The following is a 12,872-nucleotide window of genomic DNA, read 5'->3' on the forward strand; positions in this document are numbered from 1 at the left end:
TATCTGTCAGCATGACAAAATGGTTTTGTTTGCATCTTGTAAGGTTTGGCTAGTTATCTTGACAAACCTGTCAATGGAGACTTATCTTTGAAATGGCACCTCATATCTCTCCATTTGTGTGTCCATATGTTGCCTTATACACTGCACTACTGGGAAGGTCGATGCTCAACCTGGGATGGAAGCTAAGGCTGGTGATAAGTTCAGAGTGACAGAAGTCCAATGCTTGGAGTTCCTACTTCCTGCAAATCACTCTTATGCTGTTCAGTTGTCCTTCAGTTTCATTTTCAAACTTTTTAGTATCAGTATCCTTTGGATTATCAGATGTTTCGTTGCACTTTATGATCTCAGGTTCAACTTCTCGTACATGCGCAGAACGGTATTTTGCGGAGTTGTGTCTTTTTTTTAAAGTCCGCATGTACAAACTGCACATGCACAGAATATTCAGGATCCGAATCGCATGTTTGTTTCCGGGTGCGGTTGCACATTCGCCTTTTTCAGCGCAAATCATTTTCAACCGCGCCATAGCTTGAATGGAGGGGAAACATTTTTTACTTTGATGATTTAATATTTCAGCACGTCTATGTTTAGATTGTTTACTCGCATTGCACATTTTGATTGTATCTTGAGGCATCATTTTATGTTTCTTTTGCCGTCGTTTGCTGAGCTTTTCATTACTTTCACAATAATGATTACATTTTTTAACGACCAGTTCAAAGTTATTTTTGTCAACATCACTCTGAAAATGGAATGAGTTATATACTTCTATAGCCTGTTGTCCAGCCATTAGCAATAATAAAACAGTTTTTTGTTTGTCACTGGCAGTTTCTAGGTTAGAGGATGAGAGATATAGCTGAAATTGTTGCTTAAAAACTTTCCAGTTTATACCTAGTTTACCAGATATCGTGAGCTGTCATAGAGACTGAACATTCTCCATACGTTTGGGATCCTTCGGTGTTTTGCAGTAACAGGTCTGCAAGCAGTCTGTTCGTCGAAGTCTGAGTCACGTGCTAGTTTCTGTTAGCCAAATTCTAACTAATCTATCTAAATAACTTCATCAGTATCATGGTGCCATGTCATATTACCACCACTGGTAATATGTTGTATTCTTTGTCTTTTCCTCCAGAATGACCCGATGTAGTGTTGACAAAAAATATACCAAACAAAAGATTGAAACAAATTAATTTATTATTGCACTATTAATTAAATGAAGTTCACACACTCTATTGAGTTATTGATGATAAACAAATAATATTGAATCTGTACTGCAGTATTCAATATTCTATCTAACTACTAGCTACACTATGACTTGACCTTGTGCTATATATCTCTAATCAACTTTCAATCTGCTCTCTCCATATTCTCTTCATCGTCTCCCTTTGCTTCTCCCAGAATTCTTAGAGAGTTTGTCTTATATACAGTGAATTAGTAAAGCCATCTAGTGTTTGATTTACACATAGATTCAATTATTAACCCTTCATTATACTGACAATATACATATCAGTACAATTGGTGCCTTGTGTCTTGTACAGTAAACAAGACCAAGCTATTATATCATTATAATAACACAACATGATGATCAGACAGGTGGCTGCAAGGTGACGTACAGGTTTGACATGGTGAACAGCCTTAGATTTTCCTACATGGCATGAGAAGACCCTTGGCAATTTGGTCAGACTGGAGCTAAGCCGAAGTGATGGAAAGAGTTGAAATCACACTGGGTGACTGCAAAGAAAGTTTTTGGAGACACAGCGACGAGCAAGTGCTCAAGTAAAGAGTTGGTAAGCAGGCAGATCCTTCGTGGTAAGATTGCTGTGCACAGCTTGTCAGTTCAATGAGTGAGACAGCATAATGATAGGATCAGCACTCGGTTAGCTCAGTCGGGAACAGTGAGCGATCAGGGTGAGGGCCGCATCGAAAACGTGCAAGGGAGAGTCAAATTTTTAAAAACGTTGTTAAAAACTAGGCCAGTGATGGTTGCGATTACAATTGATGGCTTCAGGAATGACTGAACAATAAACTGAATATAAAGCAAACACGCTATTACTCAGTGATGTGTTGCCGCCACAACCCCATCTTCATGGGCAGACCTTTGGTAAAGCACGCAAAAGCAGCTACAGCAACACTCATTCTAATTACTAGAGAAGATGGAAGGTGGAAGATGGAAGGCTTTTTAGCACAGGGCTAAATCGCTGGCTTTGAAAGCAGACCAAGGCAGGCTAGCAGCACGGTTCAATTCCCGTAACAGCCTCCCCGAACAGGCGATGGAATGTGGCGACTAGGGGCTTTTCACAGTAACTTCATTTGAAGCCTACTTGTGACAATAAGCGATTTTCATTTCATTTCATTTCAAAGGGATATTGTCAGAATGACCACAAATTCCCCAGTTTGAGTTGTCATGCAAATGACCTACTATTCGAATTCAAAATGTTTAAACAGAGTGCAGAGCTATTACTTCTTGATTCAGGTGTGTTTCAACCAGACAAGCAAGCCATAAAATTCACCATGCAAATTGGAATGAAGGTCCACACAGGTTGAACATGACAGGATTAACAGAAGAAGGATCCCCAAACGTGCTGGAGTGCTGCTTTGGGCTGCAGTAGAATGCTTAAGTTGCGGTTTGATGACTGAGGGATTTTGGTGAAGAGGACAGGTGGTGCTCCTTTCCTTTTTTACTTTCCCTCAGAGAGAAGAGCAGTGGCCTTTGTAAGTGGGACCTGCTGAGCATTTAATATATCCTAAACTAAAGGAAGTAAAAGTACGGCAGCACAGTAGCACAGTGGTCAGCATAGTTGCTTCACAGCGCCAGGGTCCCAGGTGCGATTCCCAGCTTGGGTCACTGTCTGTGCGGAGTCTGCATGTTCTCCCCGTGTGTGCGTGGGTTTCCTCCGGGTGCTCCGATTTCCTCCCACAGTCCAAAGATGTGCAGGTTAGGTGGATTGGCCATGATAAATTGCCCTTATTGTCCAAAAAAGGTTAGGTGGGGTTACTGGGTTACGGGGATTGGGGTGGAGGTGTGGGATTGGGTAGGGTGCTCTTTCAAAGGGCAGGTACAGACTCGATGGGCCGAATGGCCTCCTTCTGCATTGTAAATTCTATGTAAAGGGAGCAATTTAAGGGTAAAGTAAAACATAACTAAATAAAAAAATTAAATATTTATTCGGAACACATTAAGGCTTTGCAGGATAGGTGATGTGTCACAGCTTCAGCATGTGGGAGTTCCTTGATACCAGTTCAATCCAGGGCAAACATGTCTGCAGTGTTTGAAGTTCAAGCAGCTTGTACTCAGAGTCTTTGAGCTGGAGGCTGAACTGCTGACACTAAGAAGGAGGAAAGTTACCTGCATTAGAAAAAACTGGCTTTCGAGAGACTTTTTCTGCAGCTGGGTGTGACTAGCTGCTGCTACTGCTTTGCTTTCCCCAGTTATTATGCTACAAATATATAATTATTTCCCTTTAATTTTACCCTCCCTTTGGACCCGGCTTTTAGCATACAAGCGTCAACTTCCTTGTCTCTCAATTTTGAAGTTACCTTTTCTATACCCCATTGTTTTGCACCTACTTTTCTCACTGGTATGCTAATTCGCATATCAAAACCTCTTATCAATTCACCTTTTTATTTTATCTTAATTTTCCCTAATTCTTAAAACCTTGCCTCTTTTAAAAATTAAATGCCATGACTTGAAAGACGATTCAATTTCTCAACCATTTCTTTTCAGTTCTACATCATCTCACAGTACAAAGATTTAAAAGCAACCATTAACAAGTTTTCACAAACATAGGCTGGATTCTCCGTTCCTGCAGCTAAGTGCCGACGCCGGCATGGGACCCGTGGTGTTTCACGAACGGAAAATCGGCGTGAAACCCTCACTGACTCCGGTACCAATGAGGGGCTAGCAGCAGCGCTGCGTGAAATGTCTGCAGATCGCGCAGAAAATGGCTGAAGAGTGGCCAGGCATGGCCCGACCGTGCTCGTAACCTAACCCACAAACCTGGACCCCTAGCCACCCCCCACCAGTCCCCCCAGCCTTTGCAGAAGCCCCCCCCCCCCCCCCCCCAGCCAGCAACACGGATGCTGGACAAGTGTGGCGGCGCTGGACACAGTCTGTGTACCGCGCCATCACGAACTCGGCCCATTGGGGACCGAGCATCATGGGGGGCCAGCCGATGACATGCCAACGGTGTTGAAATGGCACGCGGCGCATGTCACGGTGACGGCTGTTTGCAGGGGGTGGAACTTGGCGGACCAGGGCCAAACCGACGCCGGCCCGATTTCAGCGCAACAATCCATTCTCCGGCAGATTGCCGAACACGAGTTCGGCATCGGGCTAAGGAGAATCCAACCTAATGTTCTTTTACAATTGCACCAGCAATTATGTTTTCTCTCCCAGCCACATGAATGATTTCCAAATTAAATGGCTGCAGTTACAAACGATGTCTAAATAACCTGGTGTTCCCATTTTGAAACATCTGCTGGAACTTTAGAAGATTATGGTCCGTATCGATGATTGTTTCTGCTGAATTACTGGCAACATAAATCTCAAAATGTTACAATGCCAGTACCAAACCTAAAGTCTCTTTTTCAATTGTAGAATACAATTGTTGATGAGGATTTAATTACAAGTTGTTGAGGATTTAATTTCATTGAGAAATACCCCACAGGCTTCTCAATTCTAAATTAATCTTCCTGTAACAATACAGCCCCCACATCAGCATCCACAGCCAGTTTAAACTGTTTGTCATAATTTGGTGTGGCTAACACTGGTGCTGTTGTCAACACAGTTTTTAATTCTTGGAATGCACCCCTCCATGCAGTTAAATTTCTTGTTCTTCTTTGAGTTCTGTTAGTGGTGCTAACACACTGTTAAAGTTCGATGCAAACTTACGATAAAATCCATTCATTCCCATAAATATTGAAACTTTTTTCTTGTTGTAGGCTCTGGAAAATCCCAAATGGCCTGTATTTTCACATCTCATGCAGCCATCTGACCATGCCCCATGATGTGTCCTAAATATGAAATTTGAGCTTTAGTAAATTCACTTTTTGCCAAATTAATGACCAGATTAACTTCAAACAGTATTTTATCTATTGCAAATGTATTACCTCCCCATCTAAATATTTCTTATACATTATTTGGGTCTCTTTCAGGCAGTGAGTTAGAGACTCCCACCACCCTCTGGGTGAAAAGGTTCCGCCTCAAATCCCTTCAAACCTCATGCCGCTTACCTTAAATCTATGTCCCTGGTCATTGTCCCTCCTCCAAGGGAAAGGGTTCTTCCAGTCTACTCTATCCATGCCCCTCATAATTTTATACATCTCAATCATGTCCCCCCTCAGTCTCCTCTGCTCCAAAGAAAAGAGAACACCTCTATCCAATTTCTCTTCATATCTAAAATTCTCCAGCCCAGGCAATATACTGGTAAATCTCTTCTGCACCCTTTCCCGTGCTGTCACATCTCCCCTATGATGCGGCAAGGGCCCTCCCTGTTGGTTCCCTTATTTCCCCTTTCTTTATTTTTGCTGTTATCATTTTGATCCATGGATGCTGAATGGACCTGTATCTTTAAGTCGAACAGGGGAAGAAATTAATTCAGAAGTTACAAAACAGAACACTGTGCTAGCCTTCAGACAGCTGAACTCAGACTGTTTTAGCACCCATGAGATCGGTGGGCTCGGTTCGATTGGTTGACTGGTAGCCAATGAATTGGTCAAATGAATGCATTCTGCCCGGTAACAGGTAGTGAGTGGGTCCTGCCTGAGTGGGATGATTCTCAGAGAGCCAGAGGAAAGACAGTTTGAGTTCTGGACAGTCAGAGGGAAAGACCTGCTCTCTTTTTTCTTTCTCGCCAGAAAAGTTATGGGCAGCACGGTGGTGCAGTGATTAGCACTACTGCCTCACGGCGCCGAAATCCCAGGTTCGATCCCGGCTCTGGGTCACTGTCCATGTGGAGTTTGCACATTCTCCCCGTGTTTGCATGGGTTTCACCCCCACAACCCAAAGCTGGGCAGAGTTGGTGGATTGACCATTCTAAATTGCTCATTAATTGGAATAAAATGAATTGGATATTCTAAATTCTCAAGAGTATTGAAAGTCAGAGAGATCTAGGTGTACAGGTCCGTCGGTCACTGAAAGGGGCAACACAGGTGGAGGAGGTAGTCAAGAAGGCGTATGGCATGCTTGCCTTCATTGGCCGGGGCATTGAGTATAAGAATTGGCAAGTCATGTTGCAGCTGTATAGAAACTTAGTTAGGCCACACTTGGAGTATAGTGTTCAATTCTGGGTGCCACACTACCAGAAGGATGTGGAGGCTTTAGAGAGGGTGCAGAAGAGATTCACCAGGATGTTGCCTGGTATGGAGGGCATTAGCTATGAGGAACGGTTGAATAAACTCAGTTTGTTCTCACTGGAACGATATAGGTTGAGGGGCGACCTGATAGAGGTCTACAAAATTATGAGGGGCATAGACAGAGTGGATAGTCAGAGACTTTTCCCCAGGGAAGAGGGGTCAATTACTAGGGGGGATAGGTTTAAGGTGCGAGGGGCAGGGTTTAGAGTAGATGTACGAGGCAAGTTTTTTACACAGAGGGTAGTGGGTGCCTGGAACTCGCTGCCGGAGGAGGTGGTGGAAGCAGGGACGATAGTGACATTTAAGGGGCATCTTGACAAATATATGAATAGGATGGGAATAGAGGGATACGGACCAGGAAGTGTAGAAGATTGTAGTTTAGGCGGGCAGCATGGTTGACACGGGCTTGGAGGGCCGAAAGGCCTGTTCCTGTGGTGTACTTTTCTTTGTTCTTTGTTAAGCTGCTGTATTTCTGAAATGATATAGACCTGAATGAATCTACAGTGAAAACCACTACAGACTGGAAACAGAAAATCTCGAACTGAAAGCCTTGAAGGAAGGTGTGCTAGAACCATCCATATGAAACAAAAGCTCTTATCTTTTTACCTTAATTATTATTTTTACACCCCTTTTCTCCCCTCTGTGTCTGTCTGTCTTGTGTATGAGTATAGTGGGTGGGGAGAGTTTAAGAGGGGGTTAGGAATTAGATAATAGTTAACCTATTGTATTTGCTGCATATTTAATTATAGTTATTGTTGTCAATAAACTTAATTGTATTTACCTGATGACTGTAGTTATTGGGCAGCTAAGGGCCAAAGACTTTGTGTGTTTTTCTGAGAATTATTTTATAATTTCAATTGTGTTGTGACTCCAGGTCAAGTGGGGCTGGAATTGACCGCGCACCAGCCCATGGCATCGTAACAAAGTGAATTCCAGACCTGCGCACTATACTCCAGCTGTGGCCTAACCAACCTCTTATACAGTTCCAGCATAACCTCCCTGCTCTTAAACTCTATGCCTCGACTAATAAATGCAAGTATACCATATGCCTTCTTAACCACTTTATCCACCGATTCTGCAATCTTAGGTGATCGGTGTACATGTGCACCAAGGTCCTTCTGATCCATAATGCTTCCCAGGGCCGTTCATCATGAATTCCCTTGCCTTTTATCAACTCACACTTATGCGGATTGAATTTCATTAGCCATTCTTCATCTGACCAACCTGTCTATAGCCTCTTGTAATCGATGGCTATCCTCCTCACTATTCACCACCCCGCCAATTTTCGTATCATCCATAAACTTACTGATCAACCCGCCTATATTCAAGTCGATATCATTTATATAAACCACAAACAGGAAGGGCCCCAGCACTGATCCCTGCGGGGTCCCACTGGACACAAGCTTCCAGTCATAAAAACACGCTTGATCATCAATCACCCTCTGATTCCTGCCACTCGGCCAATTTTCCAAATTCCTTGGTTCTTTCAGCTCACCAACGATAGTATCAGATAACCTTATTTCACTTTTCTCATCCTGTGCTCTTAACTCCTCCTTCTTTTGTCTCATCTTATGTGCCTGTGACCTCGGTACCACACAATCAGGAAACACTCCAGGTTGGTCCTATCATATTACTACTGCTGATGGTAATGTTATATTGCTTTGTGCAATATATGTTACTCATTTGCTTCTTGTCAGCATGATTTTTAACTCGATGTTGATTGACACTCGTAGTCTTCCAATTCGAGCAAATGCTTTACAGAGTAACATTGACAAATTAACTGTGAGTTTGTTCTCTCTCCAATGCTTAAACTAGATGTTACACGAACAAGATTAAATAAGAAATACTTTTGATGATCTGCACCTGCGCTGAGCTGTCTTTGTCTACCTGTGGTCACTAGTCCCTGTCCTTGCGAAGAGGTGGATCTTGGCTTGAGTCTGTCTCTTTATACCTGCCTCTAGTGCTGCCCTCTGGTAATTACTTAGCTGTTACGTCTATACATTAACCCCTTGCGTACATGCAGATATGCAGATCACTACAGGTCCATTTGCAATTATACAGGAAGGTTAATGATGGGGAGGTCTTGAGAGTTGAGGGTAATAGAGGGCAGGTCAAGGATGAAAGGGAGGTGGTTGAGGATGATGGATATCAGGTTGAGGGTAATCGGGCAGTTGCAGGAATACAAATTCCTCACAGTCACACTGGTGCTGCTGGATGACAAGAAGTTTAAATATGGCACCGAGACCTTCCACCCCGTGAAGTAATGATGAGGCTGGTGACTCCCTCCCATATTATTTACCAGGGGCCTTACCTCTGCATATATAGTCGGCTTGCTGCTGAATATATGTGACCAGCTGCTGCCCTCTGAGTAAAAGCGCCAGACGCTTGCAGTCCCGCCATTGGGATCCTCAATATAAGAAAGAGATACTGCCTTGTGTGTGCAACACTCTGCAGTGATGCTCACACCCTAAACCTCAGTTTCACAAGCAAGAGTGTTACCACTGAACCACAATTTTTGGCTTAGAAGGCATATAGATGTAGCCAAGAAAATGTAAGTTGTTAATTTCTCACACAGATGAAAGAAACTGGCATTTTGAAAACAAAGATGACCCACTAATGAAGAAAAGAGAAAAATAGTGACAAGAATTACTTCATATCTTCGTAAAATTGAACACAAACAAAGCTAGAGAACAAAGAAGTGGACAAGACTGCATCAGGACATCAATGTAAGAACAATGCTTATCAGAACAAATGCAAATGGGAGAACTTGGACTTTAAAAAACTGCTAACAAAAAAGATTTACCCAATTCTAAGATTTCATCAATACTATCACAATGATAAAAGGAACATCTACAAAGAAGAAGAATGATCAAATGAGCTTACTCACCAACATAAGAAATAACTGCAGAGCAAGCTCTGACAGCGAGAAGATTATAGGGTATGGAAATGAATCAAAGGCCACTTACTAAAGTATGTGAACAAATCCTCCATTTGTCAATCATGCAGTTGGTTCTACCCTCCAGCAAGAATTCTTTGCCAGCAAATAAATGTTTCTCACCGTTCGCTTGTTTAGAGTTTTCCAGGAATGAAGAAGGTGGAAGGGGACATCCTGGAGTAACCATCCTTCAACAACTCTCAAAACAAAACCATTTTTGGAATTGAGATAACGCCCCATGAGACCCACGTGGGTGACTCGATTAATCGTCCCATGAGCCTGGTGGAGTATCAGCTCCCTTGTTGAGGGGTGGAGGCCGATCATTGAGCAAGTCAATTCAGTACCATAAAAGCCAGCCCAGGTAGGAGCTGAGCTGCAGAGTGGTCCCGGCCGGCACTGGGACTGTTACTTGTAAATATGTTCTTCTCGGAAATAAACCTTGTTTTTGACTCTCCATTCCTGGTTCCTTCATGACTATTAAAGGAGTTTAGACATTGAAGATTAAACAGCTTAGGAAACACAACAGGGGCGAGAGGGGTAGTACTTTCGACTCTGGCCATGGATCCTGCTTGCCAAAAACGGCAGCGGAAAACACGGTCCACATCAGCAGGAATTTCCTGCAGCAATCGTCCCCGCACCACAGCAATAACGCAACAGGAATCCCAAAGTTCACCATTGGGATCCCCATTTAAATACAAGTAAATGTGATTATCAGGCCTCTGTGCCTGATTGTCCATTAGATTGTCCATTAATGAAGGCGTGAGGACACGCTGACATGACGGGTCTCCCAGGGTGTGCACCTGGCAAGTAAAACCTACCAGAGGGGTTCAGGTGAGTGCATCACTCAGGGGCAGAGGCTTATGCCCAGGCACTGCCCCCTACCACTGCTGTCTGACACTTTCCCCGGCACTACAGTGCCACGGGGCAGTGCAGGGGGTTGCGGGTGAGGGGATATTCCAAGGGGGGGTTGCAATGGGTGGGTGTTCTTGGGGGTTATGGTTCTACCTGAGGGTCTCTGTAGGGGGTGGGGGAGCGGTTGTTGGGGAGGAGGAGTTCTGAGGGGCGTTGTGTAGGGTACTCTGGATCTGTGGAACACATACAGGTCACCAACACTTGAAATAGTGCAACACCATTTTATTGAATCATTAACTGTTTAACGGTACGGTAGCATTGTGGATAGCACAATTGCTTCACAGCTCCAGGGTTCCAGGTTTGATTCCGGCTTGGGTCACTGCCTGTGTGGAGTCTGCACATCCTCCCCGTGTGTGCGTGGGTTTCCTCCGGGTGCTCCGGTTTCCTCCCACAGTCCAAAGATGTGCAGGTTAGGTGGATTGGCCATGTAAAAATTGCCCTTAGTGTCAAAAATTACCCTTAGTGTTGTGTGGGGTTACTGGGTTCTGGGGGTAGGGTGGAGGTGACCTTGGGTATAGTGCTCTTTCCAAGACCGGTGCAGACTCGATGGGCCGAATGGCCTCCTTCTGCACTGTAAATTCTATGATATGACATACTCTGACTGTGGGTTAACACGATACTAGCTTTAACTAAAGCTAACTGTCCTAACCAGTCGATGCACTCAGCACATAGTGAATGTCTGTGCTGCAGGCTGTGAGCTCTGTCCTCCTAGCTAGCTGCAGCTCGAATGAGTGGGAACTCTGATGCCCACCTGTCTTTATAGTGCATGTGCTCTAACTGGTGATTGGCTGTGGTGTTATGTGTGTTGATTGGTCCCACTGTGTGTCCATCAGTGTGTGTCTGCACACTGATGGACACACCTCCAGCAGAGGGCAGTAGAGCGGAGCGGCTGATTGGCCGTTGCAGGGGAAATTTGCATACGTCCGTGTGCTCACCCTAACTTGGAGGCGTACCTGAACAAGAGACCCAGCTGTTCAAGTGAAGACAAGCATCCAGCAGATGGCCGTAGAATGGAGCTGCTGATTGGCCGTTGCAGGGGAAATTTGCATACGTCCGTGTGCTCACCCTAACTTGGAGGCGTACCTGAACAAGAGACCCTAGCTGTTCAAGTGAAGACAAGCATCCAGCAGAGGGCAGTAGAGCGGAGCTGCTGATTGGCCGTTGCAGGGGAAATTTGCATACGTCCGTGTGCTCACCCTAACTTGGAGGCGGTTTGTGGAGGAGCTGTTGTCAAGTGTTTCTTCAATGTTTCCCTCCCTACCCCCTCCTCTAACCCCAAAAAAACAACCACTGTAAGGATCAAGAGGAAGGCTCGAGGGAGGTAGCAGTGGAAAGTTGAACCGTGACGTCATAGCCTGCAGGTAAGGGACTGGTAAGTCGTTTTTCTTTTATTTTCCCTCAGGTGTTATTGTGCGGGGCGCAGAGGTTTCTGAGTGAGTGTTTGCTGAGAAGGGGAGTGAATAACAGGTAAGCTCTTTCTTTCTTTTTCTTTGTTTTTATTTAGAGGGGATGACAGGGAAGGTAGTGCAATGTTCCTCCTGCAGAATGTTTGAGGTGAGGGACGCCGTCAGTGTCCCTGCTGATTTCATCTGTGGGAAGTGCACCCATCTCCAGCTCCTCAGAAACCGCGTTAGGGAACTGGAGCTGGAGTTGGATGAACTTCGGATCATTTGGGAGGCAGAGTTGGTCATAGATAGAAGCTTCAGGGATGTAGTTACTCCGAAGAATAAAGATAGGTGGATGACAGTGAGAGGGGCAGGGAAGAAGCAGTCAGTACAGGGATCCGTTCCCCTTAGTAACAAGTATACCGCTTTGGATACTGTTGGGGAGGGGGGGGACTTACCAGGGTTAAGCCATGGCACAGAGTCTGTCCCTGTTGCTCAGAAGGGAAGGGGGGAGAGTAGAGCATTAGTCATTGGAGACTCCATAGTTAGGGGGATAGATAGGAGATTCTGTAGGAACGAGAGACTCACGGTTGGTGTGTTGCCTCCCAGGTGCCAGGGTGCGTGATGTCTCGGATCGTGTTTTCAGGATCCTTAAGGGGGAGAGGGAGCAGCCCGAAGTCGTGGTCCACATAGGTACCAATGACATAGGTAGGAAAAGGGATGGGGATGTAAGGCAGGAATTCAGGGAGCTAGGGTGGAAACTTAGATCTAGGACAAACAGAGTTATTATCTCTGGGTTGTTACCCGTGCCACGTGATAGCGAGACGAGGAATAGGGAGACCGAGGAGTTGAATACGTGGCTACAGGGATGGTGCAGGAGGGAGGGTTTCAGATTTCTGGATAATTGGGGCTCATTCTGGGGTCGGTGGGACCTCTACAAACGGGATGGTCTACACCTGGACCAGAGGGGTACCAATATTCTGGAGGGGAAATTTGCTAATGCTCTTCGGGAGGGTTTAAACTAGTTCAGCAGGGGCTTGGGAACCTGAATTGTAGCTCCAGTATACAGGAGGTTGAGAGTAGTGAGGTCATGAGTAGGGTTTCAAAGTTGCAGGAGTGTACCGGCAAGCAGGAAGGTGGTTTAAAGTGTGTCTTCTTCAATGCCAGGAGCATCCGGAATAAGGTGGGTGAACTTGCGGCATGGGTTGGTACCTGGGACTTCGATGTTGTGGCCATTTCGGAGACATGGATAGAGCAGGGACAGGTATGGTTATGGCAGGTGCCGGGATTTAGAT

At 45.0% G+C, this 12,872-nt stretch overlaps 1 long non-coding RNA gene across 1 annotated transcript in view; it reads right to left on the reverse strand.

Annotated features, from left to right (window-relative positions):
• Nucleotides 1–4,888: 4,888 nt before the first annotated feature.
• LOC140392437 (uncharacterized) overlaps nt 4,889–12,872 on the reverse strand; it is a 39,453-nt gene continuing 31,469 nt past the window's right edge. Inside the window, exon 3 of the long non-coding RNA XR_011935353.1 lies at nt 4,889–5,004. This is a non-coding gene — a long non-coding RNA (uncharacterized lncRNA). The remainder of the gene's footprint in view (nt 5,005–12,872) is intronic.

Source organism: Scyliorhinus torazame, chromosome 16 (genome assembly GCF_047496885.1).
Source record: "Scyliorhinus torazame isolate Kashiwa2021f chromosome 16, sScyTor2.1, whole genome shotgun sequence".
Taxonomy (NCBI): Eukaryota; Metazoa; Chordata; class Chondrichthyes; order Carcharhiniformes; family Scyliorhinidae; genus Scyliorhinus; species Scyliorhinus torazame.